Source organism: Pongo pygmaeus, chromosome Y, assembly GCF_028885625.2.
Source record: "Pongo pygmaeus isolate AG05252 chromosome Y, NHGRI_mPonPyg2-v2.0_pri, whole genome shotgun sequence".
NCBI classification, from domain to species: domain Eukaryota; kingdom Metazoa; phylum Chordata; class Mammalia; order Primates; family Hominidae; genus Pongo; species Pongo pygmaeus.
The window spans coordinates 6597781-6618091 of record NC_072397.2 but is presented as its reverse complement, the minus strand read 5'-3'; the positions used below and the strand labels follow the sequence as shown (position 1 = coordinate 6618091).

General features: G+C 40.8%; 1 protein-coding gene and 1 pseudogene across 14 annotated transcripts in view; both read right to left on the bottom strand.

The window, feature by feature from the left end:
• Positions 1 to 20311, bottom strand: part of LOC129025937 (neuroligin-4, X-linked) — a 292127-nt gene that overhangs the window by 184128 nt on the left and 87688 nt on the right. The gene's annotated exons all lie outside the window — the stretch shown is intronic.
• Positions 5374 to 18455, bottom strand: LOC129025630 (acylglycerol kinase, mitochondrial-like; annotated as a pseudogene).

Here is a 20311-nt window from a genome sequence, read left to right as displayed (position 1 = left end):
TGTTTAAACTGATTTGACTTTAAAGATCTACAACTAATAATGCCTTTTTGCCCACGCTTTAATTTAATTGAACACAGAAATACTTTGCAAGTATTTCATCTTAGAGGTCACTTCAGGAAGTTATCTTGTGTAAGCCATACGGACAATGGTCTTAAAAACAGGCTTTTATCTTTTTTTTTTTCCTAATTGGTTTTTAATGGCAGAAAAGAGTATCTGTGTATATTTGGATTAAAAAATATTTCAGGCCAGGCACGGTGGCTCACACCTGTAATCCCAACACTTTGGGAGGCTGAGGTGGGCAGATCATGAGGTGGGCAGATCATGAGGTCAGGAGATCGAGACCATCCTGGCTAACATGGTGAAACCCTATCTCTACTAAAAAAATACAAAAAATTAGCCGGGCCTGGTGGTGGGTGCCTGTAGTTCCCAGCTATTCGGGAGGCTGAAGCAGGAGAATGGTGTGAACACGGGAGGCAGAGCTTACACCGAGCCAAATTTGCACCACTGCCTTCCAGCCTGGGCAACAGAGTGAGACTCCATCACAAAAATAAATAAATAAATAAATAAATAAATAAATAAATAAATAAATTTCAGGTCCAATTTTCAAATTTTTGGCATCAATATCACCTACAAGGCCACTACAATGCAAATTGTTGGGACCTATCCCCAGATTTTGTGAGTCGCTGGAAGCCTGGATACAGCCCAGGAATCTGCATTTGGAAAACATTCATAGCCAGTTTGTAAACCACTGCTGTACATCATGGAACTTCTGTACTCTTCCTTTCATGTCTATATGGTAACTTGGAAGATCTCCACTTGACTTCATGAAGATAGTCCTTTACATCAGGCGTCAGAATACTTTTTAAAATAAAGGGTAAGATTGTGTATATAGTAGACTTTGCAGGCCACATGGTCTCTTGCAACAACTCAACTTTGCCTTTATAGTGTGAAAACAGTCACAGACACTACGTAAATAAATGGGTGTATTTGTGCTCCATTAAACCCTTTGGCAAAAACAGACAGAAAGTGTGATAGATTTGGTCTATGGGTTATGCTGTCCACCCTTGCCTCCCATTTCTAAAAGGAGGTCAGAACCCCTTTTAGATAAACACTTGTCCTGGTTGAGCTTCTCAGCTTTCATTAGAGTACATATGTTAATATATTCTCTTTAGCTTCACTGATGACTGAAGGATGTGCTCTGAGATTAACTGACCATACAGTGACTACACTTCAGACATTTCAGGCTTCAAATTCAAAAACTTCGGTTTCATAAACAACACTTAGCTAAGATAATCGATATTAATGTCAGGCTCTAGACTTCAGCCTTGAACATGCTCCTCTCTTTGCCTGAAATGACCTTCCTCCCAGCAATTTGGTCACTTACTCATTAGTCAAATTTCTCCTTACTGCATTCTCACTCTCTCAGTCTTGGATACATACTCCTCCCAGATGTTCTCATATCTCCCCAACTTGCTGCATAATTGCAATTATTATACTAAATGGTTCCAGTTAGTTGTGCAGTTTCCCCTCTATGGCTTGCAATAAAAGTGATAGGATGTCATTTAGCAAAATGGCCTGAAAATTAGATTAGGTTCAATAAATATTCACGGAGTGAATAAACAAATGAATAAACTACATGTTTGCTAATGCCTGGGGTCCACATGGAAGCAAACATTAACAAACAACCCAAGGACACTTCATGTAATAAGGATATAGTGGTGTCTCTTTGGACTTACAAAGCTGCCCAAGAATTGAAGATGAGGTTTTATCACCAGCCTGAGAACCCACTCATAGCACAATCTCACAATGAAGTCCGCTAAGCAGGAAAAGGAGGATGACTGAGTAGGACCTCCTTTGCTTTTTGCAGAATTCCTTGAGAAAAAACTGGACGCTCTTTTATCAGCCATTTGCCTAATGCTCTACAATGAAAATCTTTCCAAACTTTCACTGTGCTAAAGGCCTAGGCTGAAATTTGTCCAAATTCATTTTCATGTTCACCAGATGAGCTCCCCAAATTGGCTTATACTTCAGTAAACCTAAACTTTCAGTTAGAACTCTTAAAAGATACCAGGCACAGCATATTACACCCAGTGCTAAAGAGCCTAATTCATTTGAGGTCATGTTTCCCATCTAGCATTAAATCTCAGGCTATCTCTAATTTGCCACCAGCTGACAGCTTCCAGACCCAGGACTGTCCCAGAAGGATGACTCCCAACATAGAACTGCCTGTATAACATTATAATAGAAATATCCTCATCTGTTCCTGTCATTTTATTTCTATATGTCACTAAAAGCTACAGCTGTTTACAAACCAACAACAGCAACTAATACACAAGTTTTCTCATTTCTGAATGTCCAAGTTCTTCTTTTCAGCTGAAAAAAAAGAAATATCCTAGGTAAGATTTTTCCCCCAAGTTAGTCTCTTCCATGAAGCACCCATGCCATTCTTTCTTCTTTGGGACTATTTGTAGTATGAGCAATGACAATGGACATCAATGAGTTTTGCTTACCTAGCATTCAGTTTTCCTCTGGGGAGCAATCTTACTTGCATCCACCTTAAGCCTACTAGACTCACCCAGTCTCTTCGCAACCCTGGAGAGGCCATTTCAATCTAAGTGTCTCTTTGCACTGGATATAGACATTGGTTGGCATGCAACTAAAATTAGGCCAATATGTATAGTTCCCAGGCCAATTTGCTTCTCTGAGGAAACAGTGACATACTAGGAAATGCTGTTGACTGCCTACCACCACGCAAAGAGAGAGTCTCTGAGAAAGCCAAAAGAAGAAACATGGCACCAAAGTGCCAGATTCCTAACAGCAATGTTTAGACCTGAGGACTCTATTTTCTAAACTAAATGTACTGCTAGTAAAGGGAGCCTGAAAATCTCTTCTTTTCCCTTAAGTCAATTTAACTGGAACTTCTTTCACTTGCCAACTAACTATTTCTAAGATTGCAAAATCTCAAAATATATATCCCTCCAATGGAGACATGATATCTATGTAGAATTTGGGTTACAATCTGTCCAACTTTTGAAATCCATGTCTTTTTTTAGATAGAAGGTCTTGCTTTGTCTCCCAGGCTCATAGCTGCAGTGAACTATGATTGCACTGGCGCTACGATAGCTCACTGCAGCCTCAACCTCCTGGCCTCAAGCAATTCTCCCACCTGAGCCTCCCAAGTAGCTGAGATTAGAGGTGCAAGCTACTGTACTCAGCTGAAATCCACTTTTTCCTTATTATGCAACAGTTATTGACTACTTTCTAACAAATAAACACAAATTTAATTAATATGCAACTACGCATATTGGCCTGATTTTAGTTGCATGCCAACAAATGTCTATATCCAGTGGAGACACATAGATTGAAATGGCCTCTCCAGGGTTGGGAAGAGACTGAGTGGGTCCAGTAGGCTTAAACAACTTCAAATTAAATGTATTTAGTTTATCACAGTTTTTGCTTATCAGGAATCCAGGCACTCGCTCAGCTGGACCCACTGCTTTGAAGTCTCTTACTGTGAAGATGTTGGCCTGAGCTGGGGTCTCATTTTAAAGCTGACCTAGGAAGATTCACTTCCAAACATACATGCTTGTTTGCAGGGTTCAATGCCCTGTGGACTGCTGGACTGAATGCCTCTGTTCCTTGCTAGCTGTTGTTCAGAGGCAGCTGTCAGCTTCTTGACACGTGCACCTGTTCAACATGGTTGCTCGTTTCATCAAAACATGGAAACCAAGAATGTAACAGAAAGGGTATGCTAGTAAGACACAATTTATATGCTTATATAACATAATCATGGAAGTGGTGTTCCATTACCTCTATCATATTCCATGAGATAGAAGCAAATCCTATTTCCTCCCTACACTCACAAGGGAGGGAGTTACACAAAGGCAGTGTCTTTCACTCGGTAAAATGCCAGCCTTGGGAGACTGGAATTCAAGAACTACTTCCCTAGTGGACAGGGGAAATAGGACATAGACTAAAGGCTAAAAATGTATCTGGAGAGCTTTGCCACAGACAGAGCAGTGGGTACTGAGAGAGGATTTTAGGAACCAGAAATGCAGACACCACCTCTTCTGGCTTCTGGCATTCTTAGGCAGCATATATATGCAGAATATACCTAACCCAGACTGCATTCATTTCTGGGGCTTTGTAACTTATTACCACAAACTTGGTGACTTGAAACAACAAAAACTTATAGTCTTTCACTGTTCTGGAGCAGAGTCCAAAATTAAGATGCTTCCTTCTAGAGGCTCTGAAGGAAAATCCATCTCATGCTTCTGTCTTGGATTGTGCCTCATGCTTCATGCTTCTGTTCTTAGTTCCTCACAGTTTCCAACAGTGCTCCCTAGTCTAGGGATGAATCACTTCAATCTTTACTTCCATCCTCACGTGGTGTTCTCCTTGTTTCTGTCTTTGTCGTTGCGTCTCTTCTTCTTTTTTTTTTTTTTTTGATATAACAGTTTTTATTTTAAAACACCAATATTTACGTGACAGCAACAAATACAAACTTTGTCAACTACTTAACTTCTCATGAAAAATCTTAGTTGTCAACTTAGATGGGTGAGGGAATACATGATTTTTCAAAATAATTCTGGGGGCACATGAGCAGAATATTTTGCAGACCACTGCTTTAAAACACTATTTCTCTAAGTGCATTGAGGGACAACTTACAGAATCACCTGGAAAGGTGGCCAGCTTTTTAAAAATGCAGATTCCTGGGCCTTATCCCCAAAATGAGTTATTAGGTTTGGGGTGGACTCCAAATAAATCAATTTTCAACATGTACCCCAGGTAGCTCTCATGCAAACCATTTAGAAAGCACTACCTAAAAAAATAAAAACTAGCATTTTACAGTATTGTTGCCATGGCTGAAGGGGGAAACAACCTCATATACATTTCTGGACTGAGGATAGAACTGATATAACAGCTAAACAGGAGCCAGAGCTCACAAAATAGCAGCACTTGTGGCAGAGCCTAGAAACAGGAAAAAGGCACCAGGGAAGGAAGGCACTTTCCCAAGAATTCTGAGTACTCGTCAAAGGACAGAACCAGAATGGAAAGGCCCAGGCAGCCTAAGCCCACTGTGGGCTCTGCACTGTGGTTGCACTTTGGGAGAAAACAGAAGAAAGTCTTTTTCCATCTTGAACCAGTCTGAGGAAAGTCCGTGTTTAGGAGGGTGGACCATCACACCAAAATAAAACATGCCTAACAAAACCTGATTGCAAAGCAGGTGACAGAGTACACTTTGGGAAGCACTGCTGGAGGAGGCCAGAGGCTACCTGCCATGAAAAAGCCCTTGGGACACTCTGACAACACTGTTGGGATGGTTGAGGCATCTGTTCCCTTTTGGTCCTACTGGTGGCCTGAAGTATGGTCTCAGAGCATTTGTCTTCTGCCTGCTTTCTGGGTGGGGCTTGCCAGCATCTATTCTCTCTTCCTAGGATCATAGAAATGCTGCAGCTTCTTGGGGAGCAGTTTCACCTCCACAGGCTTCATATCACACTCTTCACTGTCTATGCCAAGAGAGCCCCCTGCTCCCTTGGCAACAAGCAAAGTGCACTGCCTGGCTTGGAGACACTGTGCCTTCAATGTGCAGCTTGGGGTTTCAAACTTTGCGAGTTCCTGTAGTTATAAAGTCTCCGTTGCTGATGTGTTGGGTTCAATTCGGATGTTCATAAAATCTTCTTTGCTTGGCAGGTCAAGCTGATTGTTCTGTGTTGTGATAGACAGTTCAATGGTGGACAGCTGCACATCTTTCCAGATCTCTGGGCTCACATCTTGGGAAAGGGCATCCTTCAGTTGTGCCCAGTAGGATGCAAGACGTTGTAATATTCTTCTGTAAAAAGAAGACCTTTGTACAGGGGTCTATTCTGGTTCACTGGGAGGTCTCTCTGTAGGTGCCATGTGTGAAACACAGGCTTGGTAAGTCTGAGGCCACTCTTTGAGACTGCTGAAAAAGTGAGCTGCTTTGATTTTTAGAGGACCAAGATACCAGTACTTGCTAACTTTGATGCCAGCATCTCTGAACGGTCCCCATCGAAGGCCAGTCACTGCAAACACAGGCTATTCCTTTTCACCTTGCATCTGCAAGACATCAAGTGGAACTGTTCCTCCTTTCACAACTGCAAATGTGGCATCAGTTGTATGTTGGACTTTGTTTCCATGTTCAGCAAAGAGGATATGACTCAAACTACTGGTGTATCCCAGTGGGATAAATCCAATGGGAATCTTACTGAAGGTAGCCTCATCTGTTCTTCGAAGAACTCCAGTAACAACCTCCTTCAGTGTCCCATCTCCTCCTATAACAATGATCACAGCTGTGTTTAACATCAGTCCCAGGAGTTCCTTGGCTTATCCCTCATAATCTGCCTTAATAATAGACATATCCATCCTGGATATATGTAAAATCAAGGCAGCATTTTTTTCAAATCGAGTCCTGGCTTTGCCTTTGCAAGCTGCAGGCAAATAATCTGCCTTAATAATAGACATATCCATCCTGGATATATGTAAAATCAAGGCAGCATTTTTTTCAAATCGAGTCCTGGCTTTGCCTTTGCAAGCTGCAGGATTGAGAAAAATGGTTGCCTTCTTCACTTGTGCATTTGGAGAAATGAGTTGATTGCCAAACACCTGAGTTTCTTGATAGGCTGCTCTCCTTAGTAGGTTATCACCGTGTTTTCTACACAGCCAATTACATCCCCAGGCCAGGAGGCAGAGCCCAGTTGTAGTCTTCTTCCAATGATTTTGAAGTGTTTTAAAGAATACTGTCACCTTCTAAAGATTTGCAGGGATGGTCCTGCGCGTGGCTCTGCCTTTCCTGTGTGTGTCTCTTCTTACAAGGACACCAATCATATTGGGTTTAGGATCTTCCCTAACACAGTATGAACTCATCTGAACTTGATTGCATTTGCAGAAACCCTATTTCCAAATAAGGTGAATTTCCTAGGAACCAGATATTAAGATATCAATATAACATTTTTTTGAGATGCACAATTCAACTGTAACACAAGTCAACTCATAACCCATGCTAAGAGAAAACTTTATTACCAATGATGTGGTCTGTCAAAGCTTTTAAAACACAGATTCTAACCCATGCTTAACAGTCTTAAAATAACAGTATAAAATCTCAAAGAAAGTGATCCCTCTCAAGTTAGGAACTCACAATACCTTCTCATGGCTACTCAAACTTAGATAATGATGATGTTGATGATTCTGATGAGTTTTTGATGATGATAACGATGATGATAAAGTAACTACGATAACTTAAGTTGGATAAAGTGCAAGAGGAAGCTCATTTTATCCTAAGTTTTAGAATAAGCTTTCCCTAATGATGAACTCGGTTATTTTCCAACCTATGAACTTTAATTTCTTAGAAATGATTCCTTCTGCATTGAATCAAATTATAGCCCACTGCATTTAAAAATAGGCAATCCAAATGTCCACATTGATAGATTAGATAAAGAAAATGTGGCACATATACACCATGGAATACTGTGCAGCCATAAAAAAGGATAATTTCATGTCCTTTGCAGAGACATGAATGAAGCTGGAAACCATCATTCTCAGCAAACTAACACAGGAACAGAAAACCAAACACTGCATGTTCTCACTCATAAGTGGGAACTGAACAATGAGAACACATGGACACAGGGAGAGGAACATCCCACACTGAGGCCTGTCGGTGTGTGGGGGGATAGGGGAGGGATAGCATTAGAAGAAACACCTAATGTAGATGACGTGTTGATGGGTGCAGCAAACCACCATGGCATGTGTATGCCTGTGTAACAAACCTTTACGTTCTGTACATGGATCCCAGAACTTAAAGTATATTTTTTAAAAAAGTTAGAAAGAGAAAAAGTACATAGGAATAAGGATGTTGCTAAGGCTGAACAGTCTAATACTATAGCTAGTAGATACATATGGCAGCTTAAATTTAAATAGAAATTAGTTGCACTTAAATGAAATACAAATATTTCTTCACCACACACACACACACACACACACAATAGGCAACCAACTGCTTTCTCAAAACTATAAACCAATTAGTTTATTAGTCATTCTATCATGCTTGTATGCTGTCTTCCCTCCTTGTAACACCTCAGGGGCTTGGCATTTCAGGGAAACATGCGGTAAACAGGATCCTGGCTTGGCTGGTAATTCTGGTACATTCAGCATCCGCAGGGAAAAACTGAGCTTCAGCAGCAAATGGCTTTGCCTTGCTGTATGCTGACAGTTTGTCATAGGAAATGGAGGTACCCTATTTTCTTTTAATTTCTAAAGCATATTATAAAATATATTGCTTTTAAAATATTACAAAAACGTGGCTTCCAGCTCAAAATATACAAGCAAAGAGTTTAATGCATTTGCCAAAAAAATAAAAATAAAAATAAATTCACATAAACCCTGGGTGTATTCATAACATATAATGTGATGCATGAGAATAAATGCTTGCAACTGAGGAGGATGCTTGCAAAAGACTACTTGGAAGGAATAAAAGAACATGTTTTCTAAGACTTTCAGAACTATATATTAGAAGAGGAAGGTAACACTCAAAATTGCTTCATCTCCGTTTGTGAGAGTGCTCAGGTAAACATCACCAACCTTTCCCTTTCTTTTATGTCTTTTTTTAATTATACTTTTAATTCTGGGTTACATGTGCAGAACGTGCAGTTTTGCTACATAGGTATATATGTGCCCTGGTGGTTTGCTGCACCCATGAATCCTTCACCTACATTAGGTATTTCTCCTAATTCTATCCCTCCCCTACCCTCTCACCCCATAATGAAGAGAAAAAGCTGCAAACATCTTTATTGTTCAGGTTCAAAAAAAAAATAGCTGGTGGACAGGCACTACTAGTTCATTCATTTGTTTTGTGCAATAAAGTATATAACTCATTATTTTATCTCAAAAATGCTCTGGGTCTTCAAAGCATTTACCATCTACTGGGGATGGCAGATTTGTAAAATCATAATTAAATTCAACTTATAGAACTTAAGAAATGATAGTTCATCTCTTCTTAGAGTACCAAAAGGTTAACATGAACATGAAAATAGTGTAAGGTGAAAGAGTTTTGGTTAAATGACCCCAAAAACTCCTTCTCCTTGGAAGATGTTATCATTATGTGATTAGAGTCTAAGTTGATTCTACCATTTATGTCCAGGTAAATTTCCAGTATTATAGTTAATATACCAAAATCTCCTCCTATAAAACAAAACAAAACAAGTGTAAAATGCAAAGATCCCCGTAGAATGTGCAGTGGTGAAATCTGTTCTCATTATTATCTGATTTTAGCTCAAAATTAAATAATTTGTTAACATTTTAACATTCTTGAGAAAGATGCAGTTTTTTAAGGCTTACTTTTTTATTTTTAAATTTAAACATTTTAGAAACATGCAAATTATAACTTGATTTCATTGATTCCATACTAGTCACCTGAATTAATATATTTTGAATATAAAATTATGAAAGGATTTTACTACATTGGAAATTTGGGGGAGACTGAAATCTTTTGTGTTAATGATTTAACCACCAGGTGATAAAAAGTATTTTTGAATTTGGTAAGAACAAAACCTCATGTTCTTTGATTTAACCATATTGTATAGTCTGCTAAGTAGAAAAAAATATGCGTTAGAATAAATTTGGATGAAATTCCACTTATGAATCCTGCAATGTCACAATGTAACAATGTAAAAAATACTAAAGTGAGTACTTTGCATGTTAAATTACAACATCACTGCACATTGCCTCCAGTTTTATTATAGTTTTCTCTCTCCTTTCTCCCCGATTTTGCATGTGTTATCTCTCTGTGCAGCTAAAGAAGCAACAAACAAGAACCTCAGTTTTAGGAAACATAGACAGCATTTCCTCACTGCACAGCCATGTGTTTACACTCTGTATACTCATATCAAGACTGGATGAAAACCTTTCTATCAAGGAACCTCCACAGAAAACATCCACTTTCAGCCAGGTGTGGTAGTTCATGCCTGTATTCCCAGCACTTTGGGAGGTTGAGGTGGGTGGATCGCCTGACGTCAGGAGTTCGAGACCAGCCAGGCCAACATGGTGAAACCCCATCTCTACTAAAAGTACAAAAATTAGCCGGGCATGGTGGCAGGTGCCTGTAGTCTCGGTTACTCAGGAGGCTGAGGCAGGAGAATTGCTTGAACCCAGGAGGTAGAGGTTGCAGTGAGCTGAGATCACCCCATTGCATTCCAGCCTGGGCATCATGAGTGAGACTGTCTCAAAAAAAGAAAAAGAAAAGAAGACATCAACTCTGCTTTCACATTTGCCTCCATTTTCTTTTCCCTGAAATCCTAAAGCAGTCACTGAAGACTTTGTGCTTTTTATGGAATGTTGGTTTAGTTGGGTCATGTATCAATGGGATTTCCCACTCACTTTTCCAGCAGTGGGGTTAGATCTCTCTGCATACCCACTTACACTCACCTAAGGCCTTGTTTATGCTAATTGCAAATAATGATTTATTTATTAATAATTTTTAAATGAGCTACGTAAAATGTCTCTAAAGATAATAAGCAATGCAAAAGAGATGAAAATATCCAAAGAGTATACATGGGGATTAGGAGATCAATAGCATCATTGGCCTGACTGGAGGCTAAAGTCCATATGTGACAGGCAGATAGGATGTTAGGCAAATAGTAGATGTTCCCTGGTTGAGTGAATGATTATGTCATAAAAGACAGACAGCAGAGTAGAATGTAGCTAAAAATATCCTTTTTAAGGAAGAAAAAGGGAGTGTTCATGAACCTAGAATTTTCATATCTTGTTGAAACCCACCAGAAGAGCTCCTTTGCCTGAGACAAATCAATACCTGCTGTGTTCTTTCTTTGTGATGGCAACAGGGACTTACCCAAAGATAAACCTGAGGACTGTACAGACAACTTGCACAGAGGACCAAGAGGATATCTGGCTTGAAGGAGACTTCAAGATGTTTGGGGTTTTAGGGAAGAAGAGGCTGTAGAGTGGTTTACGTGTTTTATAACTTGGCATTTGCCAAGAAAACTGTAACATATTTGATCTTGAATGAATTATGGATACTTTTCCTATGGGCTTCCTTCAACACCATTCACAAACACACAAACACAACACACACACCAATGCTTACCTTCACCATTAAAGTCATCATCAGGTATGTAAAATCTAACAGGGAAATGTTTTTCCTTTATTTCTTTTTACATACAGGGTCTCACTGTGTCACCCAGGCTGGAATGCCCTGCTGTGGTCTTGGCTCAGTGCAGCCTTGATCTCCTAGCCTCAACTGATCCTCCCACCTCAGCCCCCTAAGTAGCTAGGACTACAGGCCCGTGCCACCCTGCCCAACTATTTTTATTTTTTTGGTAGGGACAGGGTTTTGTCATGTTGCCCAGGCTGGCCTAAACTCCTGGGCTCAAGTGAAGCCCCAACCTAGGCTCCCAAAGTACTGGGATTACAGGAGCAAGCCACCACTTTTTAATTTGTGGAAACCTGGACCTGCTTCTCTGAACCTCAATACAGAACATTAGATTGAATGATAAGGTGGAGACTACACTGTCTCATCATTGTTTCATTTTACCAGTAGCTATTCCATAGATAGGTCACTCTTTTGGAGTCTTTCCCTCTGGTTCCATTGCCTTAAATTGACTATGTGATTTAGGTAGGTCTAATTTATTTATTGAGAGCAGATATTTTGATCTCACAAACTCTCTGTGGCTCTGAAATCTGGAGCTCACAAGCTCTCAATTTCTGTTGTTTTCACTGCAGTTTGGCTGTGATTGCACCAAGGAAAGAGATGTTTAAACATAAAGAGAAAATGTTAAACTAGTCATTATGTAAACAGCCTGGTTTAGGAAAACCAAAAAGCAGACTAGGAAGATAGGACCTGTTCTCAACAAGGGCTTTCAGTACTTCATTCAGGCAAGGAATCTTGCAATGAAAGATAAAGTCATTGGATTAACATTCAATTAACATGACATTAAAGTTCTAAGAATGCACTAATCTTTTCTATTTTATAATTATTTCTTATATAGTTGTTTACTCCCAAATCACTATAATTCTAAAAAAAAAATCAGAGGACCTATAGTCATATTAGTCTTATTTTTAATAGGTGATGATACTAAATATTTAAAAGTTTAAATGGCTTGGCTAGGCCAGGCATGGTGGCTCACAGCTGTAATCCCAGCACCCTGGGTGGCCAAGGTGGGCTGATCACCTGAGGTCAGAAGTTTAAGACAAGCCTGGCCAACATGGTGAAACCCATCTCTACTAAAAATACTAAAATTTGCTGGGCATGGTGGCAGATGCTTGTAGTCCCAGCTACATGGGAGGCTGAGGCAGGAGAATCTCTTGAATCTGGGAGACAGGGGTTGTGGACACTGCACCACACTGAACTCCAGCTTGGGAAACAGAGCAAGACTATGTCTCCAAAATAAAAAACGAATAAATAATATATAACTTGGCTAAAATAGTATCTAAAATAAATAACACTATTCAAATCAGCAATATTAATTGACAAAAATTAGACTACAACATCTTAGAAAGCAAGACTCCACAAATAAATGAGCTAATTGTTTTAAATGGCCAAATATTCCAATGGACTAGATGTACCTAGAGTTTCTATCTCTGACAATTTCTAAGAAAAAAATGATTATGATATGCACTATATGAAAATTTGATTTTTATTATATTCTAGGTAATCTGTATTTGTTCAAATTATGACAAGCATCTAAATTGTAAATTGAATTAAAATTCATGTACTGGAAGATTATGTATGTAATGGAAAATGTTATTCGTTAGGAAAAGCTATTTCTTAATTATTCAAACAGGCATAATTCATACTACCAAATACTGCCAATAATATTATTCAAAACACACATAATTTCCAAACCCTCAATAAGATTATTACTCAATATTCAAATTGCTGAAAGCTTTTTGTGCTAGGACAGAAACATGCTATCATAAATCCACTCCAGTTTAACTGTGCTTAAAAAAAAAATACTAAATACTTTTCAATTAATCCATGTCAGGGAGATATTTATTTAATAATCTTTCATAATTATCTTTACTGGCAAGCTATGTCTACACAACGTCAAACGTCCAACTGACAGACGAAAACTGGAGTAATTTAATAATTGTCACCTAGTTGCATGTTGATGTTGATTGGTTAAAACATTGGTCTCACTCTGCTAACATAGTTTTCATTTTTCACCTAGATTTTGTGACTGTATGCGTACAATTGGACTTTGTGTGTCTAGACAACAAGATAAAGAAAATTAATTTCTCTTTAATATCACACACACAGAGTAGTGTTATTGCCATTTGATAGTTTAAGGGAATTTTCCAAAACATTAGTTTAATCCTTTCGTGGTGAATAATTTATCTAATTCACACATGCTCAAAATCCATTTGACAACAGGAGCTCAAAAAGACTAAAGTTAGGAATAAAGCAGAATGATAATAGTCAGCTCTTTTAAAAAAATGTTACTTTTCCTGAAATTCCCATTTGTTAAAACCATACTAGAAACCACCAGAAATGATGGGCTGTTGGTCTTACTTCTTCAGCTTACCCCTCCATTACAACAGTAAACAGCTATGTCACAGATGATCAACATTTATTATGCCTGGATTAATATACATACCAGACTCACTATGCACATGCAATTTTGCTGAAATTTTCAAGTTCTGTTTTCTATTATTAATGATGTTGCACTAATATCAGATTACAGGGTGCTTGTATGTGCTGGATACTAAGCATTTTATATGGATTATAAGCTTAAACCTCTCAGCTACCTCTATTTTAGACATAAGGGCACTGTGTCCCATGAAAGCTGAGTCACTTGCCTATAATGATTGATCTGCCAAGGGGATAAACTGGCATTCCATCTCCAGCAAACAAGTTTTGGCTGGAGGAGTAAACAAGGTGTACGTTCAAAAGGTGAGAGAGTCACTTTGCCCAGAAGAGACCACAGGTTAAGTTGTAGCTGGAAGGAATGGAGAGCTCAGAGGATTTTGTCAGCAGTGTTTGTAAGTAGGAAAATAAGACATGTAAAGGTACAGCCACCATCACAAGTGAAACTCTATGGAGACAGATGATGAAAGAACCATTTGGGTATTTTGTTGTAAGTCATTCAAAGCCATCATCTCTGGAAATCTGTCATAGCTGTCTGAAAAAAAAAATTTTAATGACCCTTTATTACTTTCCTGAGTCAAAATAGTATATCTGTTGAATATGCTGTTTAGTACAATTTGCCATGGGGCTATATTAACCTGATGCAAAATGTCAAATTTGCAGAATGTCCCTGAGTGTGGTGGCTCATGTCTGTAACCCCAGAATTCTGGAGCCTGAGATGGGAGGATCACTTGAGGCTATGAGTTCCAGACCAGCCTGGGCGACATAGGAAGGCTACAACTCTTTAAAAAATTTAAAAACTAGCCAGTCACGGTGGCTGAAAATTATAACGTAAATCTAATAGGGGATTTTTTTTTCATTGTTTCTTTATGGATCACTTGAGGTCAGGAGTTTGAGATCAGCCTGACTAACATGGTGAAACCTCATCTCTACAAAAATTAGCTGGGCATGGTGGCACAGGCCTGTAATCCCAGCTACTCAGGAGGCTGAGGCAGGAGAATCACTTCAACCTGGGAGGCATAAGTTGCTGTGAGTGGAGATCACACCACTGTACTCCCACCTGGGCAACAAGAGCAAAACTCCTTCTCAAAAAAAAAATCTGCCACCATTTTCTAATTTGCAGGAAACTGGATATGCTTCTTCTCTGAAGCTTCATATAATATCAGCCTATAATCCCAGACACTCATGAGGCTGAGGTGGTAGAAGCACTTGTGCCCAGGAGTTTGAGGCTGCAGTGAGCTTCTGTGCCACTGCACTAGAGCCTGGGCAACAGTACAAGATCCCGCTCAGAGACAGGGTAACTATCACTCAAATTTTAGAAGAGAAATTTTTTAAAAATCTGAAAAATATCTGCCCTAAAAGAATAATCTATATGGTCTCCTTGGCATTCTTAAGGAAGACAGAAAGCTCTAAGTGCCCAAGAGTGTTTTCAACTAGAAATTATTGGAAGTAGAATTCCAGAATGGACTTGGGGTCAGAAGGCTGAAAACCTAATGACTTCAGTGACTCTGAACTTTGTTTTTAGAGTAATACTTCATTATGAATTTCAAATCATATTAAAGGGTGATAAAACTCTTCCTTAGTTTTCTATTACCACTATCACAAATCTCCACAAAGTTAGTAAGCTTAGAACAACAAGCTTACTTTTACAGTTTCTTCTTTTCTATTCTTTTACAGTTTCTTCAGAATTTCTTCTACGGGGCTAGGGTTTCTTCCAGAGGTAAAGTTTCTTCCACGGGTCAGTTTCTTCCATGGGGATAGAATCGAGGTGTCAGCAGGGCTGTTGGGCTCCTTTCTGGAAGCGCTAAGGAAGAATCAGTTTCCCTGCCTCTTCTAGCTTCTAAAGGCTGCTGTCTACATTCCTTTCTCCTGGCTCTCTCATATTCAAAGCCAGCAATGTCCAGGTATCGCTTTCACATGCTGCTTTACTCCAACTCTGATCTCCTCTTGAGGCTTCTGGGTCCACATTGGAGGGTTTCTGTTAATATACTGTGCTCAGTCAGATAACCAAGGATAATTCTCTCTATTGGAAGGTCTGCTGGTTAGCAAACATAATTCCATCTACAACCTTAATTCCCCTTTGCCATTTGAAGTCAATACTTAAGGCAGAGTATTGAAGAAATCACGTGTCATGCGTAGCAACCTATTCCGAGGTTCCAGGAATGACAGGTGAAGGGAGGAGAAAGGCCATGCACATCTCTCAAAGGACCATGATTCTTCTGCCTACAAGTACCTATCGCTCAAAATTAGAAATGCTTGTAAACTTGAAATCTCAGCCTCTAAAGCTTGTCTGGCATATAACTGCTTCTCAAAAATATTTTGGACAGTGAAGTGAAGCAGTGCCTGCTCATTCCAGACACCTTGTGGTAAGAGCTGTTCTTCTCCCCCTGCCAACTGTTATACCCAAGAGCAGCCAGTTATCTCTTCTTATCTTGAGTCGACTGAGCCAATTAAAACTCTGCCTGGGGATTTTTAGTATGGAATTATTTTGTATGGAATTTAGTATGGAATTACTTTGTCCTTCACTGGTGGTACTGAGAAAAACAAAATGCATATAATGAAAACTGCAGAGAACCCTCTTACCCACCACATAAAGCAAGTCTATTTCCAGAAAGAAGCAAAGAAACAGACATAAGATTGGTGATGTCCTTGAACTCATTTCTTCCAGGTGCCTCTAAAGTCTAGCTGCATATCTGCCATTCTCCCAATCTGATTTCTTGACTTTTGCAGCAAGTTTGGATATCCCACCACCCTTCTAATAAATTTCAATTTTTCCCTCAATGCCAGATTGAGACTAGGTTATTTTCTACCAGCTGGACATAGTCCAACACCCCTTGACTAATGCAGAATGCCAGAAAAGTTTGTGCGACTTCCTGAAAAGATGGCAGATATTCGAGAATGAAAACCATGCTATAAATTATATCTTGAATTAGATCCAGTGCTGTCTGTAAGAGAAGCAAATGCATTTTTTTGTAAAAACACTAGCAAAGCCAGTTGACTTTCTAGCTTCTTTCCCTGTTGTTCATCTGCCACCCTTTCATCTTAGGTAGCTTGTCTACCCAACAAAGTGCCATGGTCAGCAGCTATGGATAACATAAAAATGTTTATGGTCCCAGTCCAGTGGCTTATGCCAGTAGTCCCAGCATTTTGGCAGGCCGAGATGGGAGAGCACTTGAGCCCAAGACCAGCCAGAGCAGCAGAGTGACACCCTATTTATACAAAATAAAAAATAAAAAAATTAGCCAGGTGTGGTGGAGTGCACCTGTAATCCCAGCTACTCAGAAAGCTGAGATGAAAGAATTCTTCGAACCCACAAAGTCGAGGCTGCAGTGAGCTACGATTGCACCACTGCACTTCAGCCTGGGGTACAGAGCGAGACTCTGTCTCTAAATCAAAAAAATAAAATAAAATAAAATAAAATAACTTTTATTATATGGCACTGACAGAAAGAGCACGTGGTAAAGCAGAGCTTCTGTTACCATGCCACACTTAACACCCAAATAGTAACAACAGTAACGATTGGCGCCAAGCTGCTTAACATAGATTTGTGTGTTCAAATGTTCCATTCAACAGATGCTTAATAGATGAATCTCTTCTATAGCCCAAATATTCTTCAGGACACAGCTCAACCATTTATAGATTCCATCAAGATTTCCTCAAAACATAACTTGTCCCTGAGCTGTCACAGAACTTTCTTTGTTCCTTTACTAGGATGCTGTGGCTTATCATCTACCTTTATGTTTACTAACTGTCCAAATTTCTACAGGTCAATGTCCATGTCATGTCTGTTTATATTTCATCACAAAGCTCCAAGCTTCACCGAATAGGTCCTCAATCACTAATCGTGGCATGTTTACTTAAGTAACAGAATTCAAAGTCTCAGGTTTCATCTTGGGGAAAAAAGATGATAGGGACACCTTGCATTTAATCATCCGCTCTTTTTTAAATAGCTTCCTTTTTCGATTGTATTGCTAGCAAAAAAAAAAATCACTTCTCTAGAAATCACAATGGCATTTGCTGTTATCCTACAATGAAAAGACAATGATAGTGACTTCTTTTCTGTTTTCTTTTTTAGAGACAGTGTCTCACTATGTCACAAAGGCTGGAGTGCAGTGCTGTAATCTTGGGTCACTGCAACCTCCTTCTGTCACTCATGTTGCAAGCAATCCCGCTGCCTTAGCCTCCTGAGGCCAGGCTGGTCAGAAACTCCTGACCTTAAGTGATCCACTCACCTCGGCCTCCTAAAGATTAGAAGTACAAGCCACCGCACCTGGGCAACAATGACTTTCATTTATATTTCTCTTTATATTTCCCAGGGTTTTCAGTCCCATTGAGAGGTGACAACGTGTTAGCAGCCCTCACTTGCACCTCTTCGGCCTTGGCGTCCATTCCAGCTGTGCTTGAGGAGCCCTTCAGCCCACGCTGCACTATGAGAGCCCCTCTGTGGACTGGCCCGGGAGCCCGCTCCCTCTGCTTGCCGTGAGGAGTGGAAGGAGAGGTGGAGAGGTGCAGGCAGGAACCAGGCTGTACGAGGCGCTTGCGGGCCAGCAGGAGTTCTGGGTGGGCGCGGGCTCGGTGGACCCGCACTCGGAGTGGCTGGCCAGGGCAGAGAGGGGCTTAGCACTCGGTCCAGGAGCTGCGAGGGGTGCGCTGTGTCCCCCAGCACTGCCGGCCCTCCCGCATGGAGCTCCAATTATCTCTAGGCCTCAGCCACCTCCCAGTGGGAAACGCTCAGGACCTGCAGCCCGCCATGCCCTAGCCCCCCAAAGGTGGGCTCCTGCGCAGCCCTAGCCTCCCCAACGGGCGCCGCCCCCTGCTCCGCAGGGCGCAGTCCCATTGACAGCCCAAGGGCTGAGGAGTGCGGGCGTGGCGCACGAGACTGGCAGGCCCCAGCGCGGGATCCACTAAGCAAAGCCAGCTGGGCTCCTGAGTAGGGTGGGGAATTGGAGAACTTTTTTTTTTTTTTTTTTTTTTTCTTGAGACTGAGCCTTGCTCTGTTGCCCAGGCTGGAGTGCAGTGGCGAGAGCTCCGCTCACTGCAAGCTCGGCCTCCTGGGTTAAGGCCATTCTCCTGCCTCAGCCTCCTGAGTAGCTGGGACTACAGGCGCCTGCCACCATGCCTGGCTAATTTTTTGTATTTTTAGTAGAAATGGGGTTTCACTGTGTTGGCCAGGATGGTCTGCTCTCCTGACCTCGTGATCCGCCCACCTGGCTTCCCAAAGTGCTGGGATCACAGGCTGAGCCACCAGGCTGCCTGGGAATTGGAGAACTTTTATGTCTAGCTGGAGGACTGTATGTTCACCAATCAGGACTCTGTGTCTAGCTCAGGGATTGTAAATGCACCACTCTGTCAAAAGGGACCAATCAGCTCTCTGTAAAACGCACCAATCAGCAGGATGTGGGTCGGGCCAGATAAGGGAATAGAAGCCAGCTGCCCAAAGCACACAGCGCCAACTTGCTCCTGTTGGTTTCCATGCTGTGGAAGGTTTGTTGTTTCGCTGTTTGCAATAAATCTTGCTGCTGCTCACTTTTTGGGTCCGCAGAGACCAGGAACCCACAGGGAGGGATGAACTGCTCAGGAAGGAACAAACAACTCCAGACGTGCTGCCTCTAAGAGCAGCTGTAACACTCACCACGAAGGTCTGCAGCTTCACTCCTGAAGTCAGCAAGACCACGAACCCACCGGAAGGAAGAAATTCCAGACACGTCTGAACATCTGAAGGAACAAACTCTGGACACACCATCTTTAAGAACCGTACACTCACCGCGAGGGTCCGCGGCTTCATTCTTGAATTCAGTGAGACCAAGCACCCACCAATTCCGGACATACCATGATGAAGAATGGAAGGGCTTTTTGCCCTGAAATCATTCAAGAATAAGACCTTAAGACGTATGTCCAAGGAAACAGAGAGAAAGCACAGGTGTAAGTCACTCCAGAAGTGGTTACTTGGCTCTGTCCATTCCCCAAGACACCCTGGACTCACTTATGGCTTTTTCTCCTCCAAGCTTTATATTTAATACAATATCTTGTGTGAGCAACTACTTCAAAATATGTATTTTATTCTCCGTTACTTTTTAACCTCACTTCTAGACAATACCAAGGGTTCTCATTGAAAACTTGAAATATTTCCAGAGCTCGTCTTTCTGTGTTCAGTCTCCTTGGTGACCAAGAGAAATCTCAAATTGTAGTGCCATGCTCTCACGTATGAACTGACATGAACTTAGTACGTGAGACTGGAACTTCTCAGCTTGACTTTCATAAGTTTTGTTTAATCAAGCTACCAAGCCATATTCTGCATTGCTTCTTCAAAATAGTCACTCAGTTACCCCCTCTTTTCCTCTGGCTCTTTCTCTCTGACACATGTAGACATAAATTCTCTCTCTCAAACACACACACACATACACACACACACACAATGTGAATTCGGTCTCCAACTCTTCCGTGTCAACATCCACACAATTGTACATACAGAGCTGTGCTGTCATGGCAGCTATTGATTTTTTTTCATGGGTGGTCTCATTCCACCCAACATCCTATATGAGGAGGCATCCTATTTGAAGTGCATTCATTGTTGCCAAAACTAGCTCTATAAAATCACCAGGTCCTAGACTCTAGCACACCCAATGTATTATAAAAGCAATCGTAATACTTTGTCCTGTTTGGAGTTTTTCTCTAAATTTTTGTCTTCCATTT